The sequence below is a fragment of the Triticum aestivum genome, chromosome 6D (genome assembly GCF_018294505.1).
Source record: "Triticum aestivum cultivar Chinese Spring chromosome 6D, IWGSC CS RefSeq v2.1, whole genome shotgun sequence".
Lineage (NCBI taxonomy): Eukaryota > Viridiplantae > Streptophyta > Magnoliopsida > Poales > Poaceae > Triticum > Triticum aestivum.
Window position 1 is genome coordinate 341,811,085 of NC_057811.1, and position 10,871 is coordinate 341,821,955.

At 40.6% G+C, this 10,871-nt stretch overlaps 1 long non-coding RNA gene across 1 annotated transcript; it reads right to left on the reverse strand.

Moving 5' to 3' along the window:
* Positions 1-7,650: 7,650 nt before the first annotated feature.
* On the reverse strand, positions 7,651-8,737 carry LOC123145019 (uncharacterized). Its single transcript, XR_006472036.1, has 2 exons — positions 8,212-8,737; positions 7,651-8,086 (listed from the first exon to the last, which is right to left on the reverse strand). It is a non-coding gene; the product is annotated as an uncharacterized lncRNA (long non-coding RNA).
* Positions 8,738-10,871: the final 2,134 nt, after the last annotated feature.

The following is a 10,871-nucleotide window of genomic DNA, read 5'->3' on the forward strand; positions in this document are numbered from 1 at the left end:
TTCCTCCCTCCCCCATCTATGCTTTTGGAATAAAATAGAACATATAGGTTATATGAATAGAATGTAGGTATTTTGAATAGAATAAAATAGAAAATATAGGTAGAATGGAGGTTTTCTGAATAGAATAGATAGGCAGAATTTTGTTGTAGAATATAGGTAGGTACGTAGAATGGTCTTTTGCATAGAATAGAAAACTAGTGAATAGGTTTTTTGAATATAAAAACTTTAGTAATGTTTAGTAATAGAAATTTTTAGGTATAGAAAATTTTCAATTATAGAAATGTATTGGAATGCTATATGAGAAATTTTTAGGTATCAAATTTAGTAAAAAAAATTAGTAAGAAAATTTAAGTATATAAATTTTTAGTAATATTGTTTTTCAATATATAAATGTATTGGACAAGTTAATTATTTTTATGTCATTGTCAATGTGTCATCAAAGAATGTTATATGAGATTTGATGATTTAAAATTTTCACTCGGTGGAATATGCAGGCTTTGTAGACACTACAGGAATCAGGCACTTTGTCGTCTGCCATGGCTGACGGCAAAGGCATGCCTGGCGAACGGCAAAGGCCTTTGCCGTCAGTCAGCAGATGGCCCCACGTCCGGCTAAACGAACTACGGCAAAGGGCTACTTTGCCGTCTGCTTTAATAAAGCAGATGGCAAAGGAGTTTGCCATCAGCCATCCAGGGCAAGCAGAGGGGTAGGGTTAGGTCCGTTAAGGGGTTAACGGCGTGCTTTGTAGTCTGCTGGCAGACGGCAAAGACTGCTTCTTTACCATCTGGCAGCAGACGGCAAAGTGCCCAAATAGGCCAGCCCAGGTGCCCCCCCAGGAAGATGCCACGTGGTTACCTATGTCGTCTGCTGGCAGACGGCAAAGTGTCCAAATAGGCCAGCCCAGTGCCCCCAGGTTGCACAGGTAGCTGCCACGTGGCAGCTTTGCCGTCTGCCAGTAGAAGGCAAAGTGCCTGTATTGTCCATGTTTATTCAGTTTTTTCTTAAATTCAATATATATATATATATATATATATATATATATATACACACACACACATAAACACTATTCTGATCACGGGATCAGAATAATATTCTGATCACAACCTGAACTGCCTGAGTAACGCGCCTGAACTTCCCACTGTACGTACCCGACCTTCGGGCTATCTTCGCAACCGTGGCTTCCCCCATGAATTATTCTGATTAGTCGTGTTCTATATGATGTTACACTCCGTTTGGATGTTGATATTCAGGGCCATGGAATTGAATTGGCTCCAATATCAAATCTCTCAGACTTTGATATTGACATTGAACTTGAATTCTGTTGTTTGGATGTGCACGATATTGACATTTGGAATTCGCATGAGAGGCTAAATTCGGAAGCTTGTTTGGATGGTCATTCTCTACATTGGAATTGCACTTTGATGTAATTTCTTTATAAAGAAAATGGTGTCAGTACACTGGTACCTATACATTTTGTCATTGGTTTTCAGTACCAACTATATATATGTAAGGAGCAGTAGCAAGTATTGTTCTGAGACAACACTCTGGACAGTAGCAACTACCATGTGAACTAGCGTTCTGAATCTGAAATGCATGAGCCTTCATAGTTCAGACAAACATCGGCTGAATAAATGAGCTCATACATACATCAGCTCGTACATACACGACACTACAAAGATCAAAATCAGATCTATGCAGTTCAAGAACTCCACAACGAAATCTGAAGAATCATTCAGATCAATTTCGACAGTGGTTCCCAACATGTACATTAGCGCGTATGCCAAATTAAATAAACACTTCAGCATCGGCTACTGATGCATTGTTTTCCACATCGTGGCCTGCCGAGTACCAAAACGGAAGGACCAAAAGCAAAATTTGTATCAACATCTCACGACTATGAGCTGCAAAAGGTTAAAGAAAAAAACTGAGAATAGTAGCACATGTGGGCGGGGATTAGGGCTTCTGTGTAGGGTTAGGGAGGGAGCTAGGGGACGGTGGAAACGGGGCTACAGGAAGAAGCAACCATGGGGGTAAGCGGCGGTCGTGCCATCTGCCATGGGAGGCGGGTGTACAGAGGGACGAGCGCGTGGGATGGGTCAGGTGGACGCGCATGGAGGTGGGCCCACACGGGGGAGGAGCGGACCCGCCGGAGAGAGGAGAGAAGAGAGAAGGAGGAGGAGGAGGGAGGAGAGGTCCGACCTGCGCCGCCGGAGCTCCCTGTCGTGTCTCTGTTCGTCTCCTCTCTCGCTTGGTTGTCTGTTTATTTTCCCTCGAGCGTGGGCGAAGCGGTAAGTTAGGCGCTCGATCCCGAATATCAGGCAAAGTCGAGCTCCTATGCTCTGAATTCGGCAACAGCTACGCGGGCTGTGAATGCGAGCCAGCCAATATCTTGGCCCAATTCAGCCAGTCAATACCCTAACCATCCGAACAATGGCATTCGGGCTACCCAATGCCAATATCAATTTCAAGGCCTCAATATCAACATCCGAACGAGGTGTTAGTGTAATCTAGAAACATTTTTTAGCAACTAAATACCGGTTTTAAATAGGAATCTCGCTCGTTGGTTGATTTTGTTCTCGGGTTGTGATGAAATTGCGTTTTTTGCAATATTACTGCCTGAGTTGTTCGACCTGAACTTCTCACAGTGCTAGGTTGAACTTCCGCCAACATTGCCCAAATGGGACTTGCGATATACCGTTTGAAAGCTATGGACACCAGTATCATGACCCAAATTAAATTTTTGGCAAAATGTAAGCGGTTTAAGAGCAGTTTTGAAAACCGTTTTTTATACAAAAAACGTGAATCATATTTTTGATTGCATTTCTAAACCGTTTATCGGAATGAGGCAAATAATATGGCGTTGGAAAGCTGCTGCAAAACCGTTTCTTCCACATGTTGAAAGTTTTCTCTAATTCCCTATGGTTAAAGAGTAATTTCGAAAATCATAAAATTTCGCAAACCGAACAGTTGAGTTCGTATTTTCGATGACATTTCTAAACGGCTAATCCAATTGAGGCAAATGATATGGCATTGAAAAGCTTATGAAAATGCGCTACTTTTTCATGTTGAAAGTTTTTTCTAATTTTAAACGGTTTAAAAGTAATTTAGAAAATGGTCTAAGTTGCACCGAGTTTGTATTTTCAAGCTAATTTTTTAACCGTAAGTCCGAATGCAGCAAACGATATGGCGTTGGAAAGCTTGAGGAAATGCGAAACGTTTTTCTGTATATTGTTTCTCCCAATTTTTTACTGTTTCAAGTCAATTTTTAAAATGGCTAAAAACGTATTTTCATCGTAATTTCTACAAACTTTATCAGAATGGGGCAAATAATATACCGTTGAAAATCTAGGGAAAATGCGAAACTTTTGCATGTTGATTGTTTTCTCTGATTGCTAGCCGTTCTCAAGTAATTTCGAAAACGGCGAGATCATTCGTTCTGCCTCTATCGCGAAACAGATTATTAGAAAATGCACCGCGTGAAGAACTTGAACTTCTCGGCATGCCTACTTGAACTTCACTCTATTTTTCACGTGTTCTTTTTGCTCGTAGATCTCCATCCACTCAATGGAATTGAGCAAGTGATATACCGATGGAAAGGTGCTGTAAACACGCAACTTTCCCGTGTTGATCATTTTTTCATACTCGCGACGGTTTTAAAAGTTTTTCATCCGAAATTCATTTAGTGTAATAGTTGAACTTCTGTGGCAGTTCTGTTTTGAACTTCACTCTGTTTTTGACGTGCTGTTTTTTCCCGTAACTCCCAAACCACTTACCGAAATTGAGCAAATGATATACCGATGGAAAGCTGTTGAAAACACGCAACTTTTTCGTGGTGATCTGTTTTTCATACTCGCGACGGTTCAAAATATATTTTTTGAATGCGTAAAAATGTGTTTTTAACGGTATACATAAAAACTTTTAAACCATTCATCGGAATATAACATATAATATACCGTTGGAAAGCTTATGAATAGGAGCATCTTTTTCATGTACATAGACGTTACAAATTTTTGTCGTTTGAGAGCAGTTTTAAAATGGCAAAAACAACGTTGTTTTTGCCTGTTTTTACATGTAATTGAAGGTCGGACATCTCGCACTAGAGATCTTGAACTTCACCGAGAGGAGCACGTGAACTTCTTTGCAACAAACCTTTTAAGCTTTTTGTTTTGTATTCGTATATTCTTATCTGAAACGCATTCCGTGTAGTAGTTGAACTTCCCACTGTTTTCACCTTGAACTTCTGTCACGTATTTTTGTTCAACCTCTCTCACAATTTTTTTTAAGTTTTTCGGGCCAAGCACCTGAACTTGTAACAATAAAACTTTTTGCCTTTGCTTTTTCATTATTTTTTTCATACAAAACGCACACTGTGTAGTACGTGAACTTCTGTTTTTTTAGAATATGAAAATATTGAAGTTTTTGTAATTAATATCGGACTGCTTCGTTATTTCAAATTAAACTTCTTGGATTATCGTTAGTAAGTGGGAAATTCGAGTTTTTTTAGTAAATATCAATCTGCTTCGTTTAAAAAAATTGAACTTCTTGGTTTTATTATCTAGTAACGACGAAAATATGAGTTTTTCATATATAGGATTTTTTTTTCGTTTGTAATTTTCTCATCCATTCGTTAGTGTTACACAACTAATATTCTTTTTGAACAAACCTCTATCACAATATATTTTTTACTTTCTCCGACCGAGGACTTGAACTTACACAAATTATATTCCTGTCGTTTTGAAGTAAATTAGAAAATGACGAAATCATGATTTCTGCCTTCATCGCGAATGAAAATGCACTGCGTGAAGTAGTTGAACTTCTCGGGCATGTCTGTTTGAACTTCACTCTGTTTTTGACCTGCTGTTTTTTGCACTACGTGAAGTAGTTGAACTTCTGGGGCATGTTTGTTTGAACTTCACTCTGTTTCACTTTATTGTATATTTCTTATATGAAATACACACCATGTAGGACGTGAACTTCCGGTTGTTATCACTTTGAACTTCTCTCTGGTTTGAGAGAATTATTTTAAAACACAAAAAACAACATATTTTTTTATGTATTCTGGACATCTAAATACATGATGAACCTCTCTCACAAGAATTTTTTGAATTTTTCCTCGCCGAGCACTTGAACTTCTAGCAACCATTTTTTTCGTTTATGAGTTATTTTTAAAAGTGCAAAAAATGACGTTGTGTTTTTTAATTTTTTTGAACAGGTAAATCCTAGGTTTTAATAAACTCCGAACTTCTCTGTTATTTCAATTTGAACTTCACCTTTTTATATTTTTGAGTAAAGAATTGTATTCGATTTTTATACGGAAAAAATCGAACATGGAAATACAAGGTGAACCTCCCTCGCAAGAATTTTTGAACTTCTCCGGACAGAGCACTTGAACTTCTTTCAACAAACCTTTTAAGCTTTTATTTTTCTATACTTTTATTCTCACCTGAAATGAGTTCCTTGCAGTACTTGAACTTCTCGTTGTTTTCACTATGAACTTCGATCACATTCTTGTGTGTACGTCGAATCACGCACTATTGAAAGTCGGACATCATTTTTTTGCAATTTTAAAACATGTAATTGGAGGTCAGACGTCCCGCAATATAAATTCTGAACCGTGAACGGAGGTGCACGTGACCTTCTTGCAACAAATCTGAGCACATTTTTCGCATGTGAATTTTGCGTATAAACATTTATTTTTGAACTTCTGTATTTTATATGTAAGAACTTCTGATTTATTTCAAAAATAATGGAAAAGCGTACCATAGCACAAGCGCACCGAACACACGCACACACGACCATCTTATAAAATCCTAGTCTTTTAATAACATACAAAAACATAAAAAAAATGGTTTTATTTCTTTTAGTAACAGAAAAAAATCCTAGTCTTTTAATAACATCAAGCCGCTCAGTGTTTTAGATTTGAACTTCTAGGGGTTTTTTAAAGGGAGAAAGTCCCTTTTTTTTTATAAATTTGTGTTGAAATGCTTCATTTTTTTAGTTTGGCCTTCTTGGGTTTGTAATAAACATTGGACTTCTTCGCCTTTTAAATTTGAACCTCTAGGTTTTCTAGAAACGGGAAAGTCCATTCTTTAATATAAATTTTGAAATGATCAACTTTTTAAATTTGAACTTCTAGATTTTTTAAGAAATAGGGAAAATCCTTTTTTAATATTTATTCGACTGCTCCGGCCTTTTATTTGAACTTCTCATTTTTTTCTTTAGTACCGGAAAATACGAGTTTTCCTAGCAAATATCGAACTGCTTTGGTTATTCAATTTGAATTTCTAGGTTTTTAGAAATTTTGAAAATCCTTTTTATATGAATTTGTCACTGCTTTGTTTTTATTTTGAACATCTAATTTTTTTCTTTAGTAGCGGTTACAAATCTGAGTTGTTAGTAATCATTTAATTGCTATGTTAATTTAATCTGAACTTCTCAATTTTTTTAGAAACGGGAAAATTCATTTTTTTATAAATATTGAACTGATCTGTTTTTTAAATTTGAACGTCTTGTTTTTTTTGCTTTAGTATAGGAAAATAATTTGATTTTTTCATAAATTTTGAATTAATCCTTTTATTGAAAAAAAATTCGTGTCAGGAATGCCCCTGAACTTTTTTTTACGGCGAACCACCCCATGTTTGGTTTTCATACATTTTCATTTGTATTTTCCAAACTTCCTGATCTATTAGCCTCTAAAATCCCAAACTTCCGCAAACTATTTTTTTATTGTTTGTCGAAGCGTACTTCTATTTATTTAGTGAGCGAGCTTCTAAATTTTGAAAAGTGAGTGTCTATTTTTTTAATGCACCGAGAGATGGACAAATATAAAAGTTGTAAGTTTTTTAGATAGGCAAACAACCTTTTTGTGAACATGTATTAAGACCACACACACACACTGGAGGACCTATGCAACACACACACACACACACACACACACACAAGAGCACACACGAATGCTCAACAAAAGAAAAAAAATCTGAGTGCACACATGTGAGCTCGCAACACACATGCAAACGCACGAGCACACACACACAGGAGACATCACAGTCCGGACGCACGCAGCAGACACACTAGTCTTATTAGTAATTATACTTCATAGTGCTCTTTCTTGATTTTGACTTTTATGGAACTCTTCTTTTGAACTTCTGATTCTGAATATCTTCATATAATCACGAGGCCAACAGGTTTGACTGTATGAACATTCAATTATCTGCACTCTGAACTCTGAAGTATACTACTGTAGTTCTAGAGCAACCTCTGCCATTCAGTTATCTGAACTCTAGCTAAAGTTGTTCAACTTCGTGCCAAATTGCAGACGAGCACTTACGTGTAGCAGTAGTAGGGGAGCGAAGCTTCATGACATGGGCTAAGTGGGGATGACGACGGCAGGTCTTGCAGCCTGCAGCAGCCACAAAAAACGGAGCATGTACACAAACTCATGGATAGTAAAGTCTTCTGCATTTTTGCGCAAACTTTTTCCTGGTACACATATGTGACCTTCTCCCATCTTTTTATTTGAACTTATTTTCAGGAGAAATTTGCTGCCGTTAGTTTTCTTCACATATAAGGTAAGACAAACAAACTCATTTTAGCAAAACTAGATGGTGGTCAGAAAATTTGTCATGTTGTCGACATAGGTACACAAGTAACTGAATTTTCATTTGAGGTAAATTATGCAAATACGAGCACACACAAAAACCACAAAAGCAACATACACTTGACCATTTTCTAATGAGTAGCTATACTGACGCATTCTTTTTCCAGTTTTAGATTGTTCAAATCTACCTACAAGAATAATACGTGGACTAAATTGGAGGGATATGAGTTTCAGAAATGAAAGGAAGTTGCAGCACGCTCCAACTCCATGAGCAGAAGAAGAACCAGGGGACAGCTCGTTATGCGTTCGAGGTGCGCATGAGCAGTTGCCGTGGAAGCAACAGAAGCTAGGGGTGGGTCTGTCATGTTTTTGACGTGCTGACCGCCGTCGACAGAGACGAACGTGTGCCAGGTGGGATCAACCGCGTTGGTACAGTAAACTGCTGCTGGTCCAACCACTGATCCGTCCGCAGTTCACATAACGCCCAACCTGCAATAGAACACGAAGAAATCAGAGCTACACGAACTTGGAGAAAAGAGGAGCGCAAGGAGTAGTGGCTCTCGCCGGCTGTGTCGGGGCGTGCACACCAGTGGAGTGGATCGAACGAGCGGCACCTTAGGACGAGCGAGAAGGCGTGCAGCTGCAAGGTTAGCTGGGAGATGGGGGATCCCGGTCGTGTGCAGCCGAGCCAGGGGATGCAGTGGCCGGCGAATGTGCGGCGGTGGGGGTGTGGTGGGGATCGAGGGCGGCGGCGGGAGGCGATTTGGGAATGGAAAGAGGTGCGCTGGGGATGGGGCCCGGCGCCGGGAGGCGCTCCAGGGCTGGGGCGGTGGCCGCGAGAGGCGCGCCGGGGCTGGGGCGGCGGCCGCGAGAGGCGCGTCGGGCCGGCAGGGTCGTCGGCGAGAGGCGCGTCGCCGGAGCCGGGGGCTGGAGGTGGGTTGGGGGTGGATCCGCGCCGCCGTGGGGATTCTGGGATCGGGACGGGCCGGCGCAGTTGGTTTTCTGTGGATCTCGGGAAAGACTGATCGGGCCTACATAGGGACGCCGTGATACAAATATATATACAGCCGGTCTATTATGCTAATATTAGCAGAATAACTATTCTAATTCTGATAACATTTCCGCACCGCACACTCAATGCAAGTGCACGTCATTGTTTGAACCAAGTGTGTTGCAGTACGAGTGAACTTCCCATCGCAAAAAAAACTGCATGCTGTGTTTTTTCGGTACCTTTTTTGTTGTAATTTTTTAACCGTTTATCGAAACAAGGCGTGTAATATACAGTTGAAAAGCTATGGATTATGCGCTACTTCAACATGTTGAACACTTTTCGAGATTCCACACGGTTTAAGAGCAGTTTTAAAAATGATGCGGCCCATGACGAGTGGCAGCGAGCGTTTTTTCGCGATTTCTTCTAAACCGCTTGTCGGAATAAAGCAAATGATACACCATTGGAAAAATATCATCGAGGCGCATCTTTTTCATATCTATTATTTTCTCTAATTCGCTACGGTTTAAAAGCAGTTTCAAATTATTAAATCGCGGAATTCTGTTTTTCAAATTTTTTCTAATTTTTGGTACTGTTTTCGCTCCAGTTTTCTAACCGTTTGGCGAAATGAGGCGTATGATACGCCGTTGGAAAGCTACAGACGAGGCACAATTGTCATATGTTGAAATGTTTTTGAGATTCCTTACGATTTTTAGTTAATTTTGAAAATCGTGCGGCTGACGACGAGAGGCAGCGGCCATTTTTCGCGAAATTTTTATGAACCACTGGTTGAAATGATTCAAATTATACGTCGTTGGAAAGATATCGATGAGGCGCAACTTTTTCATGTAGAACACTCTCTCCGATTCCTTACGGTTTTGGAGCAATTTTGATTTTAATGAAATGCGGACACTGTTTTTTCGTGACACAAAAATCATCGTTTGTACTGCATCAGACAACAAACCGCACTGCTTTAGACTAAAACACGCACTTCATCGAACGGACAAGTGCACTGCATGATTTCTTTTTTGTGGGACGTAAATTTTCCCAAACGAGGTAGCAAACCACACTGTTTTAGACTGAAAACCGCACAACATGAGACAACCAAGTGAACTTCATGATTTCTTTTGTCGAACGTAAATTTTCTCAGACGAGTTTTTGTTGTCTTTTTTTTCAACATTTTTTTATGAACAAGAGTGGACCGCAGAGACGAGGGCAAGTGAACCGCGACATATATCAAAGTGAACCACATTACTATCTTGTTGTTTCGCTAATTTTTTTACACTTTCATGTTGCACGCAAATGAACAACATCACTCTCAAAAGTGAACCACATCGAGGACCAAACGCACTGCAGGTGTTGCATTGATATAGTGAACCACTTAGGAGTTTTATAGCTAACCAGGCGAGAGAACAAAGTGAGCTTCACATCTATCTGATTTTTTTACACAGACACACACATACAAAATTTGTACTCTCTACCAGTCGAACCACAAAAAATTATATGGGCTACATGAACTTCCGTTTTTCACAATGAAGTGCAGATCTCAGCAACAACAAAATTGAGTAACTGGGCATGCAACCGAACTGCATCACTTCATCTTCCCTGCAAAGAGAAAAGTAAAATGAACCCCGAGAGCAAAAGAACAACAGATTGCAATTTTCACTCGATTTCTCTTCACAGAAAACACACAATGAACTTCATCCACATATTTCTGTTTTTCAACAATTGCAGCCCACACAGAGTCGTGGATCTGACAAAATAATGAATACCTTGGACTACACTGCAAATCTGAAAACTAAAATAAACTGAACCCCGTGATACCCCTAGCCAAACTACAGCATGGGACACCCTGTTTTTCTAGTGGACTTGCTAATGATAGTACTACCAGCGAGCCGTGGTGGTGCAACCTGCGCATGGACCACACAGAGAGGAGCAGCGAACTGCATGCGGCACCGAGGCCGAGCTGCACAGAAAAGGAGGTGGAGGTCAGCAGGATGTGCAGCTCGTTAGGGAGGAGCAGGGCTCCAGACCCGGGAGCAAGGGAAGTGGTGGCCCGGTCAAGGTGGGGATTGGGTGGGGAGGGATGGGAGGCAGGGTACCAACGCAGTTCCACCGCGGGCCGGAGTCGGAGTACTGCGCGAGCACCGTCGACGGATACGGCCGCCTGAGGAGCCGTGGCCAGGCGGGGCTCGTTGGGTAGGGCGCTGTGGACGGCAGCAGCTGCCCGTGCTGGTAGCCCGTCGTGGTGGCGCGGGGACGGCGGGAGGGAGGAGCAGAGAGGAG